Source organism: Onychomys torridus, chromosome X, assembly GCF_903995425.1.
Source record: "Onychomys torridus chromosome X, mOncTor1.1, whole genome shotgun sequence".
NCBI classification, from domain to species: Eukaryota; Metazoa; Chordata; class Mammalia; order Rodentia; family Cricetidae; genus Onychomys; species Onychomys torridus.
The window spans coordinates 4,088,995-4,096,801 of NC_050466.1; the positions used below are offsets into that span (position 1 = coordinate 4,088,995).

Here is a 7,807-nt window from a genome sequence, read left to right on the forward strand (position 1 = left end):
GGTAAACAGTCAATTAGAAAAGGGAACTTGGTTTTATTGTTCAACTCCATAGTGCAAAAAACAAGCCAATTACAAAATGAAGCACTGTCAAGTTTCTCTGGAGACGCTTCATGGAGAGGTCAGTACATGGTATGATAGTGTTCTCAGCAGCAACCTCATGGGAGATGCCATGATGACTTTCACAGGCCTGCTGCTCTTGGGTTCCCTCAAATAAGCAGATGGCATCACATCAACTTGGAAATCAGGAAAAGCAATTATATGGTGATTGGTGGGGAGCCAGTGAGGCTCAATATGATATAGTCCACACAGTCAGTTCTCTGTCTACTAGGCATAAATTAACAAGTTTAGAATACATCTGGAGTGCAGACTAGCAATCAGAACTGGTTCAAATCACAACACCTCTGAAACTGCATACAATTGTTATGAATTACTGTAGTTTTTTTGGACAGACAAAACACAGGTTTGCTTCATTAGTGCACGAATGACTCAGAAAAGAATGATTTAGTTGCTGGGCAGTGGTGGCACAGGCCTTTAATCCCAGCACTCAGGAGGCAGAGGCAGGTGGATCTCTGTGAGTTGGAGGCCAGCCTGGGCTACCAGAGTGAGTTCCAGTAAAGGTTCCAAAGCTACACAGGGAAACCCTGTCTCGAAAAACAAACAAACAAAAAAGAAAAGAAAAGAAAGGAAAATGCAGCAGGCCTTGACCTCCAGAGGGTTTCTATCAATTGTGAGTATCCTGTCTCTGTGCATCTCTCTCTCTCTCTCTCTCTCTCTCTCTCTCTCTCTCTCTCTCTCTCTCTCTTCAAAAAACAAAAAAGAATGGTTTACACTGCTAGAAACTGCCAGATAATGAATCCTTCATGCTATTCTCAATAATACCCCCAACCTAGCTGTTTTTGTCTGCACAAAGAAACTTTTTTGCTTCCGTTTCGCATGTGACTTTAGCAGGTGATGCTGGCCTAGGCAAGAAAAACCCAGGCGGCTCTGCAAGGCCACAGGCCATGGACTCCTGGGAGTGCCACTCACTCAGGCTGCCCTGCAGGTGGAGGTTAGTCAGGGGGTCACTAATCTTCTTGATGAACTTCATCTCCTTCTCTAGGAAATGGTGCTCCAAGAAGTGGCAGAGTTGAAAGTCTGCGTTGGCTGAACCCAGGGTGTGCAGATCCAGAAGGACTTGGTTCAGGTTCTTCTCCAAGGCCAAGGACATTTCCATGGCATCTGGGCTCTCACTACACTAGGTCACTCCTGCTGTGCTGATTTTTCATCAGGAGAAAATAGGTACCCTGACGCTTGTCTTCAGACAGATCCCTGAAGAAGTGAACCAGGCCTTCCACAGATGTGTTATCTTTGAAAAAGAATCCCAGAGAAAGGTAGGTATCTGAGGCCTGCAGATGCATTCTGATCAGACAGTCGATAGTGGCCTCCACCTCCCTGGTGTAGTTTCGAGGACTCTGGGCACTCATAGCTGGTGAACAAGATGGCGCTTATGAAGAAGCGTGCTTCCAGAAACAGGATATTGCAGATTGTTCCAGAAGTTGCATGTGTAGAGGCAGGAACACAGAGGGTAGTTATGAGACTAGGGGATGGGACTAAGAGTTTCTAATAGGGCAGTGGGTGCACAGTCTCACAATCTTTTCAGACAAGGATTTAATTTCCCTGTGTCTTGTAGTTATTGGAATGGAGACGCTATTTGTTCTGTGTTCCGTTTTTAAAAATCATAATTCTAAGGTGATGTAAGAACATCTAAAATTTTCATAATGAAATCTTTTTAATAATTTGTGAGTTAAAACTTCCTTGCTTATCAATTTAGAGGTGGATACAGTACTTTTACTCTGCATATAATCCCTTATTGTCTCAGTGAGTAGCCATTAATCCCCTTTTCTCAGAGCAGTCTTACTGTTCTAACATATAGTTAATAGCACCTACATCCCCCTACCAAGGGTCCTTGTTTGGAATATGTATCATATAGTCACCTTATTTTTTATAGATAAATGTGAAAATGTGTGGGATAACTCAGTCCTAACAGGCTTGGGTACCAACTAGCCTAAACCAGTAATAAGATACTTTCTGAGAGCCAATCTGGGTCTGCCTAAGGGCCTTAGCCACAGCAGCTGAGACATGATCTGAGATTACCTGGACCAATGAGAGGCAGCCAGGTCACAACAGCAGATGGATATTCATCAGACCTTCCCCTGGGGTATATAAGGTTTGCCTCTTCCTGAATAAACTGAGCTTGTTGTTTTGATATCCTCCTACAGTCTGTGTCATTGACTCTGCCCTACTCACCCCTTCCCCCAAAGGGAATAGCACAGGACCCTGCCACAAAAATGGTATCATACAAAATATTAAGTGTGTGTATAATTTGTTTGTTTTTATTTGTTTGTTTTGTTTTGGGGGAGTTGGTTTTTTAGACAGGGTAGCTTTGGAGCCTGTCCTGGATCTTGCTCTGTAGACCAGGCTGGCATCGAACTCACAGAGATCCACTTGCCTCTATCTCCCGAGTGCTGGGATTAAAGGTGTGCACCACCACTGCCCAGCTATTTGTTTGTTTTGAGGGAGCCTCTCATGTAGGTAAAGCTGGCAACAGACTCAAAGATAATGCTGAACTTTCCAAGTGGTGGGATTACAGGCATATATCATCACATTTACCTTGTTTCACACTACCACTTCATTAATCATGCCAGTAAGAACTTCTGTTATAAGTTTTCTATGCAGTAGGTAATAATATTTCTTACATTCATTGTATCTAGAAAGTTCTATGGAATGTCATAAAGGTCAGTTGTCTAACTAGGTATTTGAGTCCTGTGATTCTATACATTCTACCATTAACTGAAACATAATGTGAATGTAAAGAAAAATTTTAAAAATTGTATTTATAAATCTTATCAAAATTAAACATATATAGCCAGTTGTAAGTTAGCTGATCTCCATTAACAGGAGACAGACCTTAACATCTTCATGAGGACTCTTCCAGCTTTATGAATTCATGCTGAGCTTTTTATTTACTAAGTGCCATTTGCCTTAAGCCGTTTCACAATTAGAACATATTCATATGTTTTCCTACTCACGGTAAAACTCAGAACCCCAGGGGAAAAAAGAAACCTCTGCTCTAAAGTTGAAAACTTGCTGTAAATGAAAGTAAATCAATTATTTTGCAGCTGCTTTCCAATTTAACTTCCTGGTTGCTAAAAACATACCTTGTAAAATTTGAAAAGTCTCCTTTCCGCTGCCCTGGTTAAAATATGAACACATATCCCACATCTAATTATGTGGCCCTAGCATCTGTAGACTGAGCCCAGATAAGCCACAAGCACTATGACTTCCGCCTTTGTCAACTGTGATCTCAGCGTTAGGGGAGCAAACTGGCACAATCTGTATAAACATTTTCAGATGAGTTAGTAGTGTGTCATATACAAATGCTGAAAAATCCTTCCATTGTCACTTTGGAGAGAAGGGAACCTAAGTCAGAGCCACACTTTATTCGAATTTTCAATGGTCTTTTAATTAAAAAACCCAGAGCCAGATATCAGGGTGAAAGCAGAAATATCAGAGAAGCAGAACAGCTAGCCACTAGTTCTTAACCTATACAAAATCCTCAGCCTAAAGAGAGTGAGTTCCTGTTTCCTCACACCTTACATACCTTTCTCTGCCCTGAGACTAAAGGCGTGTGTGTATGTGTGTGTGTGTGTGTGTGTGTGTGTGTGTGTCTGTGTATGTGTCTGTGTATGTGTCTGTGTGTGCGTGTGTGTGTGCTTCCCAGTGCTGGGATTAAAGGTGAGTGCCACCACTGCCTGGCTGTTTCCAACGTGGTCTTGAACTCACAGATCCTGATGTATCTCTGCCTGATAGGATTAAGAGTGTGTGCCACCACTGTCTGGCCTCTATGTCTAATCTAGTGGCTGGCTCTGTCCTCTGATCCCCAGATAAGTTTATTAGGGTGCACAATATATCACCATAGCACACAATGTTGGATGATTAAACACTTTCTTGTCAGAATCATGTCAGTACTATACCTTCTTTCAGCCTCAGCTTTCTTGCCTTTAAAAGGGGAAACTGTGGTTGGTATGTAAAGTAATTTTTTAAATAATTAAAAAAGAGATATTAGTATCTCACAAATGTGCTACCAAGCTAAATTATGTAATGAATGAGAAAATAATGTGAACCAGTAGAATTCAAAACATGGGGTATCTCTCTAAGGAGTGGATGGAGGAGGGGTAGAGGGTGGGATGGAGGGAGGGATGGAGGGAGGGAGAAGGGAAAGGAGAGGGAACTGGGATTGGTATGTAGAATGAAAAAACTTTTAAAAAATAAATGTATAAAACAATAAAAAGAAAAATCATAGGGTATATCATCACTCCATTTTGCAACAAAATTATGGAGATCCTTTCTGAAACAAGATTCCCTGTGGCTTTCAAGCTTGAAACCACAAAGGCATGGTTTTGATTGTCTGTGATCTGAGTCATTTAAAACCTTAGCAAGATTAGATTTTCTGTCATCTCTTAGCTAAACAGGCTTCTATAATTCTTCTTGGGGTCCTTTGTGGTCCTGGTGACTACACATGTAGTATATAAATGGCAGAGTTGTGTTATTCTCTCAATTCTCCAGCCCAAGACCATGATCCAAGAAACATGTAATGACCTGTCATATTGATGATGATGTTTCTGGAACATCCCATATGAGTCTTACAATTCACAGAATTTACCTCTGCGTCAACTCAAATGAACCTAGAATGCTCCTGTGTTTGACAGCCTCTCCAGAAACAAACCCTGATGGGAGGCTTCCTATGCAAGGGATTTATTGGAAAAATACTCCCAGGGAGGACAAAAGGACATGAGGAAACAGGACAGAAAAAAGAAAAGACGCCAAAAAAATAAAGTTGCAGTTTCAGAGAGTCTCTGTTGCCTCCCAATCCCATGGTCGAGCTCCAGAGTACAAACTACCCTTGGAGGTTATTTCAGCATGAGGCATGGAGAAAAGGCTTTCCTGCTTCTACCCACAAGTTGTGAGCCTCCCCAGGGCAATATAAACTTGCAGGGCCTTACCTTCCAGGGAAGCAAATCCATTAGGCCAAGAACAAGCTACTAAAAGAGGCTGTGGATGCTGATCATCAGCAGAGGTGCACATTAGAATGGGTGTTGAGCATAGCAAACCGGCAGATGTGATATGAGGCTAATTGGTAGGAAATGTATAGCCTGCAACACTAGCCTGCTATGCCCTTGACTGTGGGAGGGATCAGAATTCAATGGTACTGAGAAACTCCTACTAGGACTTCATTTTACAAGCAAGTTAATGGATAAAGACTTTGTCATGGTTAATACTCTGTATTTATCCTTCTTATGTGTGGATGGAATTCCAATTAGGAGGCAATACCATACATCTATATTTCCATTATCATCCTCTAAAATCTGCCATGCTCTTCAGGGATCTCTTTTGTCCATATACCAGCCAAATCTGGTCCAGAACTTCAGTTAAGAAGTCATTTGCATCTTTTGGCTTACCCTCTCCTCTGATTGACACCATTCTCCATACTAGAACAGCATACCAATTTTTTATTTTGGTTTGGTTTTTCGAGACAGGGTTTCTCTGTGTAACAGCACTAGCTGTCAAGGAACTTTATCTGGGACCAGGCTGACCTCGAACTTACAGAGATCTGCCTTGCCTCTGCCTCCAAAGTGCTGGGACTAAAGGCATGCACCCCCACTGCTTGGCATGATTTTTAATGGCTCCAAACAAGTAAAGGTCAAGTTATCCCTAGCAGGCCAGTATCTGAAAGGCTATGAAATGGCTGCTTAAGGGCTTGTCATCCAACCTGGACTCCCCTGAAAATTGATGCTGCATAAACAGTAAAAACAGTTCCTGTGTACTTGTCATATTCTAAAAGAAACTATAAGGGGTTTAGAATTTATCTCTAACCTGTTCATCTGTTTTGTTCAGGACTGCCTGATACCAGGCAGTGTTGTGAAATAAGATTGGTTCATCATTTTTCTCCTCCAACACACACACACACACACACACACACACACACACACACACACAACCTCCTCTTCACCCCTGCTGACCCCTCCACTAAACTCTGCAGCTCACTGAGAATCTTGCCCACAGTCCACCCCAAAAGTGATGCCTCACCTCAGCCCGCATCCCTCCCCACACGTTTACTATGGGCACCGCAAGCCAATAGGAGCCGTTCTCGACTGGGACTTGTTTCATGTTCCCAGATACATCTGGCAGTGTTGGGATACATTTTCAGTCACTGGCTGAGAGCTGCCCCAGAGGCTATTCAGTTTTCCCTGTAAAAAGAAGCAAATATCATTCCTAAGGCAGAAGTGGGGAGGCTTAGAGAAGGATCCCACAGCATGAATTAGGTGGCTGCTGAGAGAATATAGGTTGGCTACCAACAAGAAAAACTGAGCTTGATTCTCTAACTTCCCTGGGACTATACCTTCAGTTCCATTTTTCCAAAAGTATCATTCTAGTTGTGAACACAATAGAAATTCTAGATGAAAGAGTGATGGGTTTTAGTTAGGGAACTTGTTTCAAGATGTACTTGAAAGCATTATCAGAAACTATGTGTGCCAGCTCTGAATCAGTATAATCCCCCTTAATGTCCACCCCAAGAAATAAGTATCTAGTCTTTGCTTTACCTCATGCCAGTACCAAGGAATGAATTAGCTCATAAAAACTACTCATTCCATTTCCGGACAGTGAGATCCAGAGGAAAGAGGCAACTGGGAGCCAACACAAAATAGATACTCTAAGATTGACTGCCTTGGGAGCCCAAGAGATGGCTCAGCATCAGTTACAAGCACTGGCTGCTCTTGCAGAGGACCCAGGTTTAATTTCCAGCTCCTACAACCATCTGTAGCTCCAGCTCTAGGGGATCTGGCTCCTTCTACTAGACTCCAAGAGCACTAAGAACACAGGCAGTGCCCATACATGCATATAACGCAAACAAAAACACTCATACACATAAAATAAAAACAATAAATCTTTTTTTAAAGATGAGCTGCTTTTAGACTTTTCCTTTTCCACACTCTCCAACTGCAGGCACTGTCTCTGTGACTCATTCTACATTTGATCCTCTCTAGTTTTAACTGATCTAAGACATCCCTTCTTCACTGAAACACATTGGGTGCCTGCCTCTGTGGAATTCTACCATATGGTAAGTCTAGAACTTGTGGCTGGATTTCCCTCCAAGCAGATAGCTGAAATTCTGCACTTTCCAAAGGCCAAATACATGTGTGGGTTGTGTCTTTTTAATATGCTTTTGCGTGGATCAGAATAGTTTCTGTATGAAGGAATCATTCTTTATAACAAATCCCCTGAAAACATGGGCCAACACACTCCTTAAAGTCAGGAAAAGAGGACAAAAAGATGGCTTTCTGCTTTCTGATAATGCTGATATTGTTTGTGTTCTGACAAATAAGGCTTGCCTGGAGATCAGAGAGTGGACACACATTCTGCATCTAGGTGGCCTTGTATTTCAGAAGTCCTGGAAGGTCTGTCCTTGACAGTTGTTGAGAGGTGGGTTGGAGAGACATAACTGGAGTTGGAAAGAACACAGAGTCTTGAAAATCGAAGTAGGAAATTCATAGTACCATTCTCCTTTTCCCTACTTGAAGCCTCTGAATATTTCTTCTGGTTGTTCTGACATCTGACTGGAGAAGAAATCACCCAACAAGAGACTTTCCTTTTTCCTTTAAGCATTATGTGATCTCATGTGTGTGTGTGTATGTAGACATATATGTAGACAAAATGAGATTAATATTAGTCTACAACTGTGTGCTACCTAAGCATATATGTGTGTGTG

The 7,807-nt window shown here is 42.0% G+C and overlaps 1 pseudogene; it reads right to left on the reverse strand.

Moving 5' to 3' along the window:
* Nucleotides 1-886: 886 nt before the first annotated feature.
* LOC118573958 lies at nucleotides 887-1,463 on the reverse strand (annotated as a pseudogene).
* Between the last annotated feature and the right edge of the window lie 6,344 nt (nucleotides 1,464-7,807).